The 18,492-nt window shown below is 52.8% G+C and overlaps 1 long non-coding RNA gene across 2 annotated transcripts in view; it reads right to left on the minus strand.

Annotated features, from left to right (window-relative positions):
- LOC127484904 (uncharacterized) overlaps nt 1-18,492 on the minus strand; it is a 36,184-nt gene that overhangs the window by 10,124 nt on the left and 7,568 nt on the right. Inside the window, exons 2-3 of one of the 2 annotated variants that reach the window (XR_016227812.1) lie at nt 6,860-6,954; nt 2,435-2,513 (exon numbers count right to left, since the gene is read on the minus strand). This is a non-coding gene — a long non-coding RNA (uncharacterized LOC127484904). Of the gene's footprint in view, nt 1-2,434; nt 2,514-5,749; nt 5,881-6,859; nt 6,955-18,492 lie in introns of those variants that run through there. The other variant, XR_007912129.3, reaches the window with a different exon arrangement.

The following is an 18,492-nucleotide window of genomic DNA, read 5'->3' on the forward strand; positions in this document are numbered from 1 at the left end:
CAACAGGGTTCTGACCCCTGGCTCCTCCCTTCCCCCCCAAGCCCCCCTCTCCGTTCCGAATGGTACCGCCCTGGCTCGGCTCCCCCCACGGTCCAGGCCGCTGCCCTTAGGGCCCCCGGACGGGGCGGGGCACGCTGGGGACGGGCAGAGGGCGGTGGTGGCGCCTTCCTGCCTAGCCCGAGGCCGCCCCCGCCACCCTTCTGCAGCCCTCGCAGGTCCCACTTTCCCCCCGGGCAGTTTTCGTCCTGCCTCCGTAGCCCCGTCCCGTCTGTGCAGCCCCCACCGTGGTCTTTCGGTCATCCCGAACGGCAGCGTTAAATCTCTGCTCTCGGCGAACCACACACACCCATCCGCCTCCACCCTCGGGTTCTCGCAGCACTCCCTTTCCCCGGGTCGGCTCACGCTGCCCCTCCCGCGCCTGCCGAAGCCCCAGCCCCTCCCTCGCGCACCGGCCATCCCCAGGACCCCCTCCCTGTGTGTGGCCGCTCCTCCCAGCGGCCTCCCCTCCCTCTCCTGGCCAGCGTGGTGGGGCACTCCCGCCCCTTTCTCAGTACCCCGCGCTCCCTTCTTATGTTGTCCCTTCACGTCCCTAAGTCCCTCCCACAGCAAGCACCCCCCCGCGCGCGCGCGCGCGCCCAGTACACACACCCCTCCCTCCGAGGCGTCCCCGGGCGCCCCTCCCCTCCCCAGCTCGTCTATGCCCCTCCTACCCACCCCGTCCTTTTGTCTCCTCTTTGGTCTCTAAGTCCCCCGCCCCTCCCTCACTCCCGCCCTCGCTCCCTCTGAGCTCGCTCTTATCTTCCCCAGGTCCCGGCGCCCCGCCCCCTGGCCGCGCCCCGCCGGCCCCCTCCCTCCCGCCGCCCCATCTCCGCCCTCGGCGCTCCGCCCTCCTCTCCCCCACGCCCGCGCGACTCCGGCCCGCCAGCCGGGCCGACCGCCCTCGCTCCCCGCTCGCTCCTCCCGCCGCCGCGGCCGCCGCCGCCGCTCCGCGACCCACCCTTCCCGGGCCGGCGACTCGCGCTCCCGCGCGCTCTCCCCACACACGCACTCCCTCCGCCCCGCCTCATTCACTCGCTCCCTTCCTTCACCAGTTCGCCCAGGCCCTGCAGCGGCCCGGCCCGGCCCAGTGCACAGCGCAGGCAGCCCTCGGGGAAGCCTGGGCACCCGGCAGCGGCGGGCACTTCGCGGGCGGGCGCAAGGCCCTGGAGTGCGAACCGCGGCCGGGTTGCCCCCCGCCCAGCCGAGCCCTTGGAAGCCGCCCGGGGCGCAGGCGCCCGTCGGAAGTGTTTGGGGGACGTGCGGGCCACGGTTCCTCCCGCAGCCCAGGCCTGGCCGGCGCGTCCGGGACCGCCAGGGGTGACTTTACCCCCAGCCTCCTCCCGGCTCCCTCCCTATACCCGTGCGACTGATGCGCGGCGCGCAGCTAGGATTCTCAGCAATCCGGGTGAGGGTGGGGGACTATTCCTAAAACCCCACCACCACCAGGTGGGACCTTCACCGCGGACCCTCAGGCCCCCGGTAGGCGAGAGCCAGTGACACGCCCCGGCCACCCAAGGCGAGAAGGCGGCGAGCTGCTGCTGATCGCCTGGACCCCCGCCTCCCAGCCCAGGTTTCGCCCTCACCACCCCTCGCAGGGCGACCACGTTGCCTCTGACTCTGAGCCCCGCAGGTGGAGAACTGAACCTACTTGGCGCTCAAGTAGATGGAAACCCCGACCTCGTGTCAAGAGGCACTTTACAAGTGTCTATTCCGTGATGCCCCAGTTGGCCATGTTTCCTTGCCCACGGAAGGGAGAGCGCTTCTCCTGAGCCCTTGCTCAGTCTCACCTGTTGTCCCACCAGACTGGAAGCTCGCTGAAGGGGGCCCCTGTCTGTCGCTGGGGCTCCCTCAATGGGTCCCTTGTGATTGGCAGACAAGTGGAAGTATTTAACTGCCCGCCTTTGGGATCTGTGTCATTATTGTGTGACTTAAGGTTGTAAACTCCGAGGGTCAGGACCGGGGCGGGATTACTAGCTCGTGCCAGGCACAGCGTGATGCCCAAGGGGCTGGGCCGCGGGCCCATGGATGCTTTGGGAGACTGATGTAACTCATTATGCAGGAGGCAGATGCCAACCTCTTGGTCCCCAGAACTCCCAGTTCCAGGGCTGCGTGAGGACGAAATGAAGGAGATGCCTTAGCTCATCCCGGGCTTGCCCAGCGACATATGGTTGCAGTCACCCTCAGAACACACTGAGTGAGATGGCTTTCCAGTCCTGGGAATGGGTTTGCAGGAAGCCGTAAACTCTGCGTTTTAACTCGTTTGCAACTGGAACTGGGAGGAAGTAGCCAGTTTTTTCTGAGTATAGAACAAACTGTAACTTTGTCCATTTGCCTCCCAGGTCCAGATGAACCCCAATCGGTGAGAAGAGGGAGAGACTAGGCTGCGAACACTGACCTCAATGAATAGCAGTTTCTCCAGGAGACGGGGACAAGAGGGGCATTTCTTGCGAGATTCACCCCATACTTGCAGCAGTCTGCAAAAACAAACAAGTCACCTGCTGACTTCAGAGTATGAGAGCGTTGCCCGGCTCCCTGCCCACCTCACTCTCCTGGCCCCAGCCAGAGGGCTGCTCCTCTGTCCTCCCTCGGCCCCACACTGTCTTCACCCAAGTCAGCTCACTCTCAGTGGACACGGTCAGTGATCCAAGCAGAGACTGAAAACACAATCGGACAGTGTCAAGAGACTCCGGCAGAGATGCCTCGGAGCGCCCGGCCTCCTCCTCTGCCTTGGCACAGATGTTCTTATTGTCCTGGAAAGAAATACCAAATTCCCTCCCCGAGCGAGCGTGTGTGTGTTGGAGGACAGACTCCCGGGCTTAGCCCCCAAGAACAGTCACCCGCCCAGCCCAGTTCCTCTGCCTCTTAAGGATTCAGAGACCCAGGCTGTCACCGTCCCTCCTCCCCGTCCTAGCCAAGGCTTCTCCCTCTGAGAGAGGAGACGAAGGGGAGTGGGGCTGGAGCTGCGAGAAACTACTAAACTGTAGTCTCTTTAGGGACAGTTAGCACATCAAAATACATATTTAGAAAATGCTCACAATTAACACTGGGAGAAAAACAGTAAACACAGTGTCACTTTGCCAGGCTCAACAGTTTTGTTTTGTTTTGTTTAAATGCTAATGGCCTCAAATGGGGAGCAGCATCCATCAGTTAAATAAACAAGCCATTAGACTGAGACTAGAAGTGTCAACACATGACTAATCTACTAATTGGAAGTAGGCATAGGGTAGTGAGAAGCAAGGCAGCAAAGCATGCTGGAGGCTGAGTAGTGGACTGTTTGAACACAGTCCCTGGGCCTGGAAGCCAACAAGACCTGAGTTCAAATCCTGCCCTTATCACCTGTTAGTTGTACAGTCTTCCTTGAGTAATTTCATTTCTCTTGAGTCTCTGTTTTCCCATTCTGTAAAATGGGAACAATAATACCTATCTCACAGGGTTGTTAGCAGAGTGAACTGAGATTAATACAAGTGAAGCTGTTAGCGTTGGGCCTGCCACATCCGAAATGATTGTTTGTTGTCTGTCATTGACAATAATAAGGTACCCTGCATACGGTAGACCCTCAAGAAAAGATGATAAAGAATTTCCTGGCTGGCGCCGTGGCTCAATAGGCTAATCCTCCGCCTTGCGGTGCCGGCACACCGGGTTCTAGTCCCGGTCGGGGCACTGGATTCTGTCCTGGTTGCCCCTCTTCCAGGCCAGCTCTCTGCTATGGCCGGGGAGTGCAGTGGAGGATGGCCCAAGTGCTTGGGCCCTGCACCCATGGGAGACCAGGAGAGGCACCTGGCTCCCGGCTTCGGATCAGCGCAGCGGCCATTGGAGGGTGAATAACAGTAAAGGAAGACCTTTCTCTCTGTCTCTTTCTCTCACTGTCCACTCTGCCTGTCAAAAAATAAATAAATAAATAAAAAAGAATTTCCTGATGGTTGCTAGATTCTAGATGAACATGGTCACCAGGCATGGCCTCTAGTGTTTCTGGGCCCCCAAATAGAACGGGTGAAGAGATGTTTGGAGTTGGTTAACTCCAACCTCGTAAGGCCGTCCCTTTAACCTTAAGTCCTTAAGAGCTGACTGCCCTGTGCCAGGGTTGCTGGACTCTGGGGTCTTCTCTCTGTGCACCTCTGCCAGGTGGGGACCAGCTGGGCCCTGCTCTGTGTATCTTTCCCCAGCCAGCCACGCTCACCTTTGTGGAGAGAACTGTGGGGTCTTCTCCGTTGCCTCCTCTCTATTTTTTTAGATTTATTTATTTATTTAAGAGGCAGAGTTACAGACAGAGAGGGAGACACACAGAGAGAGGTTTTTCATCTGCTGGTCTACTACTCAGATGTCTGCAACAGCCGGGGCTGGGCCAAGGCTGAAGCCAGGAGCCGGGGTTTCCTCCGGGTCTCCCACGTGAATGCAGGGGCCCAAGGACTTGGGCCATCTACCACTGCTTTCTCAGGCCATAGCAGAGAGCTGGATCGGAAGTGGAGCAGCTGGGACTCGAACTGGTGTCCATATGGGATGCTTGAGCTACAGGCAGAGGCTTAACCACTACGCCACAGGGACAGCCTGAAGAAGTAACTGTGACCTAGATGAAGTTGTTGCTCTTTGCTGCCTGCCCTCCTCTGGGTCACCTGCTGAGGCCAGTTCTCGGCCACAAGGAGTCTGCTTCCTCACTTGCCAGACCTGGGCTCCATCCTGGACACTTCCTCTATGCCCCCCATCCTTTCTGTTCCAGCAGAATCTTGCTCTCTATCTGAAAGGGGAGGGGGTCCATTCAAAGCATCTTCCTGTGCTGATAAGGAGTTGGGCAGAGAGAGTGAATTCACGTGCCGCTCCTTCCCCAACTTGAATAGGATACTTAAGGGGCCGGCACTGTGGCGCAGCAGGTAAAGCCACCATCTGCGACGCAGCAGGTAAAGCCACCATCTGCGACGCCAGCATCCCACATGGGTGCCGGTTCCAGTCCCAGCTGCTCCACTTCCGATCCAGCTCCCTGCTAATGTGCCTGGGAAAGCAGTGGAAGATGGCCCAAGTGCTTGGGCCCCTGCCATCCACATGGGAGACCCAGATGAAGCTCCTGGCCTCAGCCTGGCCTACACCTGGCTGTTTCAGCCTTCTGGGGAGAAGATCTATGTCTCCTTCTCTCCATCTCTCCCTCTCTCTCTGTGTAACTCTTTCAAAATAACGTAATAGGTCTTAAAAAAAAAAAAAAGATTACTTAGGTACCCAGGAAGGAATGAAAACAGCTTTGCAGATTTCTGACCCTTGACAGTCTGAGGTGTCAGGAGCAGAAAAAGTTTTATTCTTCGGGGACCCTTTTGCCTCTTGGTGAATTCTGCCCTGAACCCAAGGCCTGAAGTAGAGCCCCACCAACCTCTGGCCACCAGCGTGCACCCCATCTCACCCCCACCCCCACCCGCACCCCCCATGCTGCACCTGCAGTTGGATTAGCGACCATCACCAATTAGTTCTCCAGGGGCATTCTCCTTCCTCGGCACCTCCCAACAGAGCCCTCAAACAGGCCCCCTCCTGGCTCCATACTTGAACAGCAAACAAGTTAACTTAATCAACGAAGCCTTTCAGAGGGCTAAGGGGTTAATGTGTTCTTCCTCCTACCACACCCAGCCTACCACCTCACCTCAAAGCACCAGAGAGGAGGTACTCTGTTCCGACTCTCAGCTGTTGGCAACTTTTCCTGAACTGAGACCCTGCAGCCGCCCTGGCCCCTTACCTTGTTCTCTAGGAAGCTGTCAGAGGCCACCAGCTCCGTGCACATTCTGCCTTGCATCAAACCTAGTGCCTGCCTTGTTCTCCTGTGGAACACATGTGCCTCCTTGTAGACATCTACTCCTGCTGCTTTTGGTAGCTTGTTTCAAAAGCATGGCACAAACAAGTGGACAGGATGTTACCCGCCCATCCCCGAGACTCCCCAAGGGTGGAAATTTGACCACATTTGTTTCTGCTTCAGGGTCATATCCCCCCTCCCACACAAACAGTGCCTAGCACTGCCTTGGACCGCCTTGGAACAAAGAAGCCAGGACTTAGGGGGGATGGGAATTTAGGCTCCTGGGGGGCAGCATGGCCTGGGGGAGCAGAGACTGTTTCCCTCATTTGATAGATGAGCACGCCACGCTTGCAGAGCTGAAGGGGCAGTGGCAGAGCTGGGATTTGAATCCCGATCCTGTGCCCTGCAGCCTGTCTTCAAGGCTGCCCAACTGCTGCTGCCTGCTCTGCTTCCACTTTACAGCATGGAAGGCGCGCTTTATGTGTGGCATGCACATGCGCACGCACGCACACACGCGCAGTGCCATGCATGCTCACAGTGCGATTGTAAAATAACCCCACTGAGTTTTGGCCATGGGATTGGGCTCATCCTAGACGCTGCCTCTTGGTCCTCTTGGCCCTGCAGGCATGATGCAGGGTGGAGGAGGAGGCCTGAGTCCAGGGGGTGAGAAAAGAAAGCAAGCCTCCCCCACAGGCTCCAGGGCCCAGGGAGTTCTCAAAAGACAAACAAAGTCTCTTTCCTGGCCCCCACCAGTAGGGTACATTCTTTTCTGATCTCTGCAATGACCTTGCAACTCATAGCCTCCTTTGCTCCCTGCCCCCCCTCCACAAACATCACTCTGCAGCCTTTGTTTCTGTCCCTCGCCACCCTCCCGGCAACATGAACTCATGATGCTCTTGTAGCCTAGGATGGCCTCCCCACCACTCTCCAAACCTAAATGCTCCAAGTCCACGTTCACGTCTCACCTGCTCCCAGAAGCCTTCCTGGGCTGACCACCTGTGACCTTTTGAATCCAGTCTGGTGTGTGTGTGTGTGTGTGTGTGTGTGTGTTCTCACCTGACTCTTGATGTCCACGCTCTCTCCTTGTTCTTTGGTTCTTTCTTGTAGGCCGCGTCCTTGACCACACTGAAAGCCCCCTTGGGCTTGTTCCACTACAGAGAAGAAAAGGCAAAGTTTCTCAGGAATAGCATGTGCTCAGCTTCCTTTTTTTCTTTTACGGTGTCACTTCCTCCATGTTGTCGCTTGGGTTTCTGTCTCTGATGCCACTGGCATCAGTACTATAAACACCATGAGCTTTCTCTTTTTTATTTTTTAATTTTTTCATCCCTGTCTTTGATTTGCCCAGGTGGGCAGAGGATCACTGGAGTCTAAAAAGCCTTTATGAGCGCATGGAAAATCTATCCTGAAGCTACTATGGGACTTTCTGGGCCTTTTCCTAAGGAGATGTGGGAGAAGGAACCAAATCTTCCGGGTGTGTTAGTGCCTGTAATATGAGCCCCCACTTCTCTGCCCGTTATCGCCTCCCGCCTCCCGTCCACTCCACCACACAAACCACACACACACACACACACACACACTCCAAGACAGGGCCACCTCTTTCCACTTGGCCAAATGCTGGCCACTGAGGAGTCACCTTCATCTTTAAGCAGTGACTACAGGGAGCCATAGAGGGAGGCAAAGGCCCCAACCCCCATCTCTTTCCCCCACTCCGCCCCAGCCCGCCCCTACAAGCTTACATTGGGGAAGGACAGAGCAGTATCCTAATCCTTAAAAAGGCCTTAGGCCAGGCCAGCGCTATGGCATAGTGGGTTGAGCCTCCACCTGCAGTGCCGGCATCCCATATGGGCAACTGTTAGTGCCCAGTCCACTGGGAGGGCACTGGAGGATGGCCCAAGTGTTTGGGCCCCTGCACCTGCATGGAGCCAGGAGGCTCCTGGCTTCAGATCAGCCCAGCTCCAGCCCTTGTGGCCATTTGGTGGAAGACTCTCTCTCTCTCTCTACCCCCCCACCCCCCCCCCTTGCTGTAATTCTGCCTCTCAAATAAATTAATCTTTTCAAAAAACAAAAATATGGGCTGGCGCTGTGGTGTAGTGGGTAAAGCCGCCACCTGCAGTACCAGCATACCGTATGAGCACTGGTTTAAGTTCCGGCTGCTCCACTTCCAATCCAGCTCTCTGCTAATGTGCCTGGGAAAGCAGCTGAAGATGACCTAGGTCCTTGGGCTCCTGCACTCATGTGGGAGACCTGGAGGAAGTTCCTGGTTCCTGGCCTTCAGCCCATCTTCTCCCCCAGCTCCAGCCATTGTGGCCATTTGTGGAGTAAACCAGTGGGTGAAAGATTCTCTCTCCCTCCCTCTCTCTCTGCAACTCTGCCTTTTAAGTAAGTAAATAAATCTTTAAAAATAAATAAATAGGCAGGAGACGTGGCTCAATAGGCTAATCCACCACCTGCGGCGCCGGCACCCCAGGTTCTAGTCCCGGTCGGGGCGCCGGATTCTGTCCCAGTTGCTCCTCTTCCAGTCCAGCTCTCTGCTGTGGCCCAGGAAGGCAGTGGAGGATGGCCCAAGTGCTTGGGCCCTGCACCCCATGGGAGACCAGGAGAAGCACCTGGCTCCTGGCTTCGGATCAGCGCGGTGCACCGGCTGCAGCGGCCATTGGGGGGTGAACCAATGGAAAAAGGAAGACCTTTCTCTCTGTCTCTCTCTCACTGTCCACTCTGCCTGTTAAAAAATATAAATAAATAAATAAGTAAATAAAATGCATATGTGTGTGTGTGTGTGTGTGTGTGGAAAACCAGCTTGATGGGTTAAAAAAAACTATATGCCACTATCTCAGTTTTTGAATTTGTGCTTCTTTAGAAATATTGAGTGTTTTCCTTAGTCTATTGGCCATTACTGTTTCCTGCTTTGTGAACTGCCAGTTCATGGCCTTTGCGTAGTTTTCAGTTGCTGTGGTTATCTTTTCCTATGGATTAATAAGACTTCTTTATACACCACAGATACTAAAACTTTGTCACCTACTACAAATACTCCTTGCTAGTTACTCTTCTAACTCTGCTCGTGGTGCCACTATTTTTTAATATAATAAATTTTGGGAACTAGTATTGTGGCACAATGGGTTAAACCTTCTGCTTGCAGGGTTGGCATCCCATATTGGAGCTCTGGTTTGAGCCCTGGCTGCTCGGCTTCCAATCCACCTCCCTCCTAATGTATCTGTGAAGGCAGCAGATGATGGCCCAATTACTTGGGCCCCTGGCAGCACATGGGAGACCCAGGTAGAGTTCCAGGCTCTTGGCTTCTGTCTGGATCACTGCCGGCTGTTACTACCATTTGGGGAGTGAGCCAGCTGATGGCAGATTCTCTCTCTCTCCCTCTTTCTTTCTCTGTCACTCTGTCTTTCAAATAAATAACAATAAATAAATCTCTTTTTTTGACAGGCAGAGTTAGACAGTGAGAGAGACAGAGAGGAAGGTCTTTCCTCTATTGGTTCACCCCTCAAATGGCTGCTACGGCCGGCGCACTGTGCTGATCCAAAGCCAGGAGCCAGGTGCTTCCTCCTGGTCTCCCATGCGGGTGCAGGGCCCAAGCACTTGGGCCATCCTCCACTGCCTTCCCAGGCCATAGCAGAGAGCTGGCCTGGAAGAGGAGCAACCAGGACAGAATCCAGTGCCCCAACCAGGACTAGAACCCGGGGTGCCGGCGCCACAGGCAGAGGATTAGCCTAGTGAGCTGTGGCGCTGGCCAATAAATAAATCTTTAATAAAACAAAGAAGTTTTACATCATAACTCAAAATATTTATCATGTCTTCTATTGTTTCTTTTTAATTTTTTAAAAAGATTATTTATTTGAAAGTCAGAGTTACACAGAGAATGAAGGAGAGGCAGAGAGAGAGAGAGAGAGAGAGAGAGAGAGATCTTCCATCTGCTGGTTCACTCCCCAACTGGTCACAATGGCTGGAGCTGGGCTGATTCAAAGCCAGGAGCCAGGAGCTTCTTCCGGGTCTCCCACGTGGGTGCGGGGCCCAAGCACTTGGGCCATCGTCTACTGCTTTCCCAGGCCACAGCAGAGAGCTATGTCTGCTGTCTCCCCAGGCACATTAGCAGGAAAGGAAACTGGATGGGCAGCAGAGTAGCTGGGACTTGAAGCAATGCTCTGATATGGGATGCTGGCATCCCAAGTGGTGGTTTAACCTGCTGTTCCACAAAGCAAGTAATATATCTAGAATCTTCTACATTTACGTATGTATGTTTGTATGCATGCATGCACGTTCGAAAAGCAGAGACACAGAGACAGAGGGAGAGCTCTTCCTTCTGCTGGTTCACTTCCCAAATGCCTACAACAGCCAAGGCTGGGTTATGGGCAGAATCCAGGCGCCTCCAATTCCATCTGGGTCTCTTAGATCAGTGGCCGGGACCCAGCTATTTGAATCATCCCTTGCTATGTTCTGGAGTGTGCATTAATAGGAAGCTCGAATTGAAGGCTGAGCCGGGACTTGAACCCAGGCACTCTGATATGGGATGTGAGCATCCTAACAGGCATCTCAACCACTGCACCAAAGGGCCACCCCTATTTTTGGCCATTCTGGAGCACGGTGGACAAGTACATGCTCTGGAGTCCAATGAAGCTGGGACCGAATCTAAGCCCCACCCCTTATTTGTCAACTAGGTGACCAAAGGCATATTCAATTTCCCCATCTACAAAATGGGGATAAGTCTCCAACTTAAAGGGCTGTTGCAAGGATTAAGTCAAATACTAGCTCTTCCTATAAACAGCCTCAGGTGATCTGCAAAATTAGTTTGCTACTCACTTGACCCAGAACACCCCACAAAATCGTGCAATTCAAGAGATTAAAATCTTCCTGATCTGGGGGACAGCGCTGTGGCGTAGCGGGTAAAGCCGCCGCCTGTAGTGCCATCATCCTATATGAGTGCCAGTTTGAGTCCTGGCTGCTCTACTTGCAATCCAGCTCTCTGCCATCGCCCAGGAAAGCAGTAGAAGATGGCTCAAGTCCTTGGTCCCCTGCACCCACGTGGGAGACCCAGAGGAAGCTCCTGGTTCCTGGCTTCGGATCCTTACAGCTCCGGCCATTGCAGCCAGTTGGGGAGTGAACCAGCGGATGGAAGACCTCTCTCTCTCTCTCTCTCTCAGCCTTTTCTTCTCTCTCGGTATAACTCTGCCTTTCAAATAAATAAATCTTTAAAAAAAAAAAAAAAAAGAGGCCGGCGCCACAGCTTACTAGGCTAATCCTCCACCTGCGGCGCCGGCACCCCGGGTTCTAGTCCCAGTTGGGGCGCCGGATTCTGTCCCAGTTGCCCCTCTTCCAGTCCAGCTCTCTGCGGTGGCCCGGGAGTGCAGTGGAGGATGGCCCAAGTTCTTAGGCCCTGCACCCCATGGGTACGCCGGCCGCAGCGTGCCAGCCGTGGCGGCCATTGGGGGGTGAACCAACGGCAAAAGGAAGATCTTTCTCTCTGTCTCTCTCTCTCTCACTATCCACTCTGCCTGTCAAAAAAAAAAAGAAGCAAAAGATATCCCAGGGCACATAATGAGCTAAGCCTCGGCCTGCGGCATCTGCATCCCATATGGTTGCCAGTTCAAGTCTTCGGGGCTCCTCTTCCGATCCAGCTCCATTATGGCCCAAGTGGAAGATGGCCCAAGTGCTTGGGCCCCTGCACCTGTGTGGGAGACCCAGCAGAAGCTCCTGGCTCCTGACTTTGCATTGGCCCAGTGGGGAGTGAACCAGTGGATGGAAGACCTCTCTCTCTCTCTGTCGCTCCCTCTCCCTGTCTGTAACTCTCTCAAATAAATAAAATAGTTTAAAAAATAAAAATAAATTTAAACTTGAACTTTAAAAAAAAGAAAAAGATATCCCAGAAGAAACTAAAGAGGCAAAAACTTATGGCTCTCAACATAAAAGAAATGCAAATTCAAAGTAAAAAATCAAATAATATACATCGAAGCAGTTGGCTGGGCCCCTAGCGCATATCTAGTGCTCAAGGATTATCAGCAACAGTAATTGACATTTTTGGTTTTGTTTGCTCAGTATAAACACCCTGATGATTTGCAGCAGATCCCAAGATACACACAAGGCAATATTCGTTTTCCCTTTCCACTGGCAGCTGGGTAGAGGGGATGTGACCCAGGCTCCAGCAGCCAGATGCTCTCTCTCCCTCTGGACTTTGGGCCTAGAGCAGCACGGTGCTGCAGAGGAGAGCAGCAATTATTCCCGAAGGTCTGGGCAGCCACGCGTCCAGAAGCGCAGCAGCGAGCCTTGGGGTGGGGGAAGGCGGGGGGAGTGGGAGGCGTGGCGGGTGAGAGATGCCCCTGTGGTCTCCTGAGCCAGCCAGGCTGTTGGTACAATCCTGACCCTGCCTGCATCCCTTGGTTCCTTCCCTCTTCCTCAGGCTAGTTCTTCACATTTCTGATCTACCATAGCCTTGCAGCAAACTCCCTTTCTGCTTATGTTAGAATTAGATTCGGTGGTTTACAACCAAGAACCTGGCTGATTAGGCTTCTTTGGGATTTATTTGGTGGATGACAGGAGGTGCTAACTTTTTTTTCTCCAAACAATTACATGCACCTAACTCATTTATTAAATAATGCATTCTTGGGGCTGGCGTTGTGGCACAGTGGGTTAGGACAGGCTGGGATGCCAGGATCCCATTGCAGAGTGCTTGGTTCTGATTCAACTTCCTGTTAGTGCACTTGGGAGGCAACAGGTAGTGGCTGAAGTAGTTGGGCCCCTGTCACTCAGATGGGAGACCTGGATGGAGTTCCTGGCTCCTGGCTTTGGACTGGCCCAGTACTGGCTATTGCGGGCATTTGGGGAGTGAACCAGAGGATGGAAGGTCTCTCTCTTTCTCTGCCTCCGCCTCTCTGTAACTCTGCTTTTCAAATAAAAAGTAAAGAAATCTTAAAAAAAAATAATAATGTGTTCTTTTCCCACTGGTTTGAAATGGGGAGACTTCGCACTGAAATGAGCTCACCCTCAGGACTGTCCCACTGACTAGAATCTCCTAGATTCCCCAGCAGGGGACTTTTATTCTCTTCTCCCCAAGGAAAGTCTCCTGTTCTAGAACCCCAGCCCACCTACCCTCTGATCTAAACCCAAGGATCTCCCTGTCTCGAAGCTGGAGGGCTGCCTTCAGGAACGTGTCTGCCAAGCTTTTGTTCGCTCCCCATTTGACCTTTGCAGCCCCAGTTGGGGAAGAATCAAAGGCACAGGAAGAGAGAGATAGAGAGAGAGAGAGAGGAGCACGCACTCCCACTCCACCCCCTCACTGGCTCCCTATTACATAATTTTCCTCACCAACACCCAAGAGAGAACAGGACCCATCAACCTTCCTCCAGACACGGGAGCTTGATCCAGCGCAGTTGAGGCCTGCCAATGGCTACAGTGCCTGCCTCCCGGCCTACGTTTTGATGACGTCCAAAGTGTTTGCAGAGCACTGAAGAAGATGCCGTCTCTGGTGGAAACAGGATTCACTTCCGAGAGAGGCAAGGATGCTGAGGGGAGACGAGGGCCCTCAGGCCGATGGGGTCTCGGGTGACAACGTGGGCACCACGAGGCCGGAGAGTGTTCTTGGCTGCCACTCAATGGAAGGCCAGACACTTGCAGAGAGATATGCCCAAGTGAACGTACCGGCCTCAATGGCGCCACCAATAATTGGACCCGAATGAGGGGGTTGGGGGCCGGGTGGTTTCACAATAGCCTTTGCCCAAACTCCCATCATCAAGGGTACTGCTGTGGTGGCCATGGGTGGAGGACAAAAGAGACAGGAGGCCTGGGAGCTTCCACCAAGCTCCGGGGAGCCACACAATGGACTATTATGTGGCCACTAAAATGTTTACAAAGACTCTTTAATAACATGAGGAAATTCTTCTTATAATTTTAAGTTGTAAAAAACCCGGTGAACTATAGGGGCTGGCGCTGTGGCGCAGCGTAAGGTTAAGCTGCTGCTTGTGACACGGGCATCCCACTTTGAAGTGCTGGTTCAAGTCCTGGCTGCTCCCTTTCTGATCCAGCTTCCTGTTAATGCACCTGGGAAGGCAGCTGAAGATAGCCTAAGTGCTTGGGCCCCTGTCACCCTTGTGGGAGACCTGGATGGAGTTCCTGCCTCCTGGCTTTAGCCTGGCCCAGACCTAGCAAGTTGCAGGCATTTGACGAGTGAACTGGCAGATGAAAAGAGTTTCTCAGGCCGGCGCCACGGCTCAATAGGCTAATCCTCTGCCTTGCGGCGCCGGCACACCGGGTTCTAGTCCCGGTAGGGGCGCCGGATTCTGTGCCAGCTATCTGCTGTGGCCAGGGAGTGCAGTGGAGGATGGCCCAAGTCCTTGGGCCCTGCACCTCATGGGAGACCAGGAGAAGTACCTGGCTCCTGCCATCGGATCAGCGTGGTGCACCGGCCGCAGCGGGCCAGCCACGGCAGCCATTGAAGTGTGAACCAACGGCAAAAGGAAGACCTTTCTCTCTGTCTCTCTCTCTCACTGTCCACTCTGCCTGTCAAAAATAAAAAAAAAAAAAGAGTTTCTCTCTCTCTCTCTCTCTTTCTCTCTCTCCACAACCCTGCCTCAACACTCTGTCCTTCAAATAAATAAATCTTTTTTTAAAAGGTAAGCTATAAAATTGTGAATTAAGTTGAATCACAAACTGTAGAAAAAAATGTGTTTTTAAAAAGACAGGAAGGAAATGCACCAAAAAGGTTAAGAGCAGGTGACAGTCTTTAGATGGTAGTTATGTAACAATATACCTATATACCTGCAAGAGGATGGCCCAAGTCCTGGGGCCCCTGCACCTGCGTGGGAAACCCAGAAGAAGCTCCTAGCTCCTGGCTCTTGGCTTCGGATCAGTGCAGCTCCAGCCATTGCAGCCAACTGGGGAGTGAACCAGCAAAAGGAAGACCTCTCTCTGTCACTACCTCTCTCTTTGTAACTCTTTCAAATAAATAAAATAAATCTTTAATATATATATATATGCCTACAAAATAGAAAGGACTTATTGAGTACCAAGTTCTGCGCTTTCCATTTTATTTACATACAGTATCACTGTGTCTTTGCACAACAACCTTGAAAGGCAATGACTCCAACTTTACAGGTGAGAAATCTGAGGCTCCCAGGGCCTACCTAGGTAAAACCCATACAGTTCAGAAGTGACATAAATTATTTTTCTCATTTTCTCCACTTTCTAAATTTTTGACAATAAACATGCACTTCATTCCTGTTCCCAACTGTTTCTTTCCTCATCTGATTCATCCTTCTTCTATTTTTAAAAAAGATTTATTTATTTATTTATTCATCTGAAAGTCAGAGTTACACAGAGATCAGAGGCAGAGGGAGAAAGGTCTTCCATCCGCTGGTTCACTCCCCAACTGGCCACAAGGGCCAGAGCTGCGCTGATCTGAAGACAAACGCTTCCTCCGGCTCTCCCACAGGGGTGCAGGGGCCCAAGGACATGGGCCATCCTCCACTGCTTTCCCAGGCCACAGCAAAGAGCTGGATCGGAAGTGGAGCAACCGGGACTCGAACCAGCACCCATATGGGATGTCGGCCCTGCAGGCAGCGGCTTTACCATCTATGCCACAGCACCAGGCCCCACATCCTTCTTGTATTAAGAACAAATGGGAGGTCCGGCGCCGTGGCTCACTTGGTTAATCCTCCACCTGCAGCGTCAGCATCCCATATGGGCGCCGGGTTCTAGTGCCGGTTGCTCCTCTTCCAGTCCAGCTCTCTGCTGTGGCCTGGCAAGGCAGTGGAGGATGGCCCAAGTGCTTGGGCTCCTGCACCCGCATGGGAGACCAGGAGAAGCACCTGGCTCCCGGCTTTAGATCGGTACGGCTCTGGCTGTTGCGCCCATCTGGGGAGTAAACCAATGGACGGAAGACCTTTCTGTCTCTGCCTCTCACTGTCTGTAACTCTACCTCTCAAATAAATAAAATTTAAAAAAAAAAAGAACAAATGGGTGGGGGCCGGCGCTGTGGTGTAGAGGGTAAAGCCGCTGCCTGCAGGGCTGACATCCCATATGGGCGCTGGTTCGAGTCCCAGTTGCTCCACTTCCGATCTAGCTCTTTACTGTGGCCTGGGAAAGCCGTGGAAGATGGCCTAAGTACTTGGGCCCCTGCACCTATGTGGGAGACCCAGAGGAAGCTCCTGGCTCCTGGCTTCAGCTCAGCTCAGCTCCAGATTTTTCGACCATTTGGGGAATGAACCAGAGGATGGAAGATCTTTCCCTCTGTCTCAAAAAAAAAAAAAAAAAAAAACACAAGGGGGCTGGCACTGTGGCGCAGTGGGTTAAGCCGTGTAAGCCGTGGTCTGCAGTGCCAGCATCTCATATGGGCACTGGCTCATGTCCCGGCTGCTCTGATGTGCCTTGCAAAGCACCAGAAGATGACCCCCGCACCCATATGAGAGACTCAGATGAAGCTCCTGTCTTTGGCCTGGCCCAGCTCTGGCTGTTGCTGCCATCTGGGGAATGAACCAGCAGATAGAAGATCTCTCTGTCTCTCCTTCTCTCTAGCTTAAAAAAAAAAAAAAAAAAAACTAGAGCATTCTCTCCTGCTCCTAAGAATTTGTGACCTCTTTCTCAGCAGAGCAGGAACTCCTGGTGGACTCTATCCCGAGTTCTGAGCCTAGAGAGGCACAAAGTGATGTTCAATAGATGTTTGTGGACTAAAGAACTGAAGGAAAGAATAAATGAGCAATGGATACCAAGATGTTGACCCTTTTCTTTTTTGAAAAATGTATTTATTTGGGGCCGTTGTTGTGGTGCAGCGGGTTAAGCTGCTGCCTGTGACGCCGGCATCCTATAGGAGAGTTGGTTCAGTCTCAGCTGCTCCATGTCTGATCCAGCTTCCTGCTAATGCATCTGGGAAAGCAGCAGAGGATGGTGCAAGTTCTGGGACCCTGCTACCCACATGGGAGATCCGGATGAAGCTCCTCGCTCCTGCCTGGCCCCACCACAGCCATTGCGGCCATCTAGGGAGTGAATCAGCTGATGGAAGAGTTTCTCACTCTCTCTCTCTCTCTCCCTCTCTCTCTCTCTCTCTCCACTCTCTCTCGTCTTTCAAATAAATAAATCCGAAGCGGCCTGGGCTAAGCCAGGAGCCAGGAGTTTCCTCTGGGTCTCCCATGTGGGTGGCAGAGACACAAGTAATTGAGGCATCTTCTACTGTTTCCTAGAAGTATTAGCAAGGACCTGGATTGCAAGAACAGAGTAGCTGGGACTTGAACCAAACACTCCAATACAGGATTCAGGTATCCCAAGTGGAGGCTTAACCCAGTACACCACAAAGCCCATCTCATAAACTCATCTTTTAAATCATTTTCCATTAACTTCCGAAGTATTTTCATATATACATATCATATATATATATATATATATACATATAAAATAGTCAAGATCAACATTTCAGGGCAGGCATTGTGGCACAGTGGGTTAAGCAGCCACTTGGGATGCCCACAACCCATATCGGAGTGCTGGTTACTTGGCTTCTGATTCAGCTTCCTGTTAATCTGTCTGGGAGACAGTAGGTGATGGCTCAAGCACTTAGGTCCCTGCCACCACCCATGTGAGAGACATGAATGGAGTTCCTGGCTCCTGGTTTCAGTCCAGTCCAGAGCTTGCTGTTGTGGGCATTTGGGGAGCTAACCAGGAGATGGAAGTCTCTCTCTCTTTCACCTTTCAAATTGAAAAAAGAAAATTTAAAAATAGGGGCCAACGTTGTGGCACAGGTTACTACACCACCTGCAATCAGCATTCCATATCAGAGCGCTGGTTCCACTTCCAATTTCTCAGCTTCCAATCCAATGCTCCACTAATGTGACTGGGAAAGCAGCAGAAGATGTCCCAACTACTTGGACACCTACATGGGAGTCACAGATGGAGCTCCTGGCTCCTGGCTTTGGCCTGGCCAAGCTCTGATCATTGTAGCCATTTGAGGAATGAACCAGTGGATGGAAAATCTCTTTCTCACCATGTCTTCCTTCCTCTCTGTCACTCTGCTTTTCAAGTAAATAAAATAAATAAATGAAAAACAAAAATTACTCTTTAAAAATAAAAAGAAAGAAACTGGTGGTGACACAAGGGTTAAAAAACCATTTGGGACACTCACATCCCATATCAAGGTGTTGGTTCCAGTCCCAGCTGTTCCAGCTTCCTGTTAATACTCCTGGGAAGGCAGTGGCTGATGGCTTAAGTACTTGCTTCCTGTCACCCACATGGGAAACCCGGATGGAATGCCAGGCTCCCAGCTTGGGTCTGGTCCAACCTTGGCTGTTGTGGACATTTGTTTGGAAAATGAACCAGCAAATGGAAGATCTCTGTCTCTGTCACTCTGCCTTTCATATAAATACATACATAAATAAATAGATAAATATTTTTTCAGAAAAGAAATACTGATTTAAAAAAAAAGATGGCTAGCTTGGTACAAAAAATTTGTGAGGGGCTGATGATGTGGTAGAGTTTGCTAAGCCAACACTTGCAATGTTCCTGTCCCATATGTCCCCATACAGAAATGCCAGTTCAAGTCCTGGCCACTCCACTTCTGATCCAGCTTCTTGCTAATGCCCCCTGGGAAGGCAGTGGAAGATGGTCCAAGTGCTTGAACCCCTGCCACCCTGTGGGAGACCTGGAAGAAGCTCCTGGCACCTGTCTTTGGCCCAGCCCAGACCTGGCTGTTGTGGCCATTTGGGGAGTGA

The sequence above is a fragment of the Oryctolagus cuniculus genome, chromosome X, assembly GCF_051225735.1.
Source record: "Oryctolagus cuniculus isolate XC-2025 breed Fujian yellow rabbit chromosome X, ASM5122573v1, whole genome shotgun sequence".
Taxonomy (NCBI): Eukaryota; Metazoa; Chordata; class Mammalia; order Lagomorpha; family Leporidae; genus Oryctolagus; species Oryctolagus cuniculus.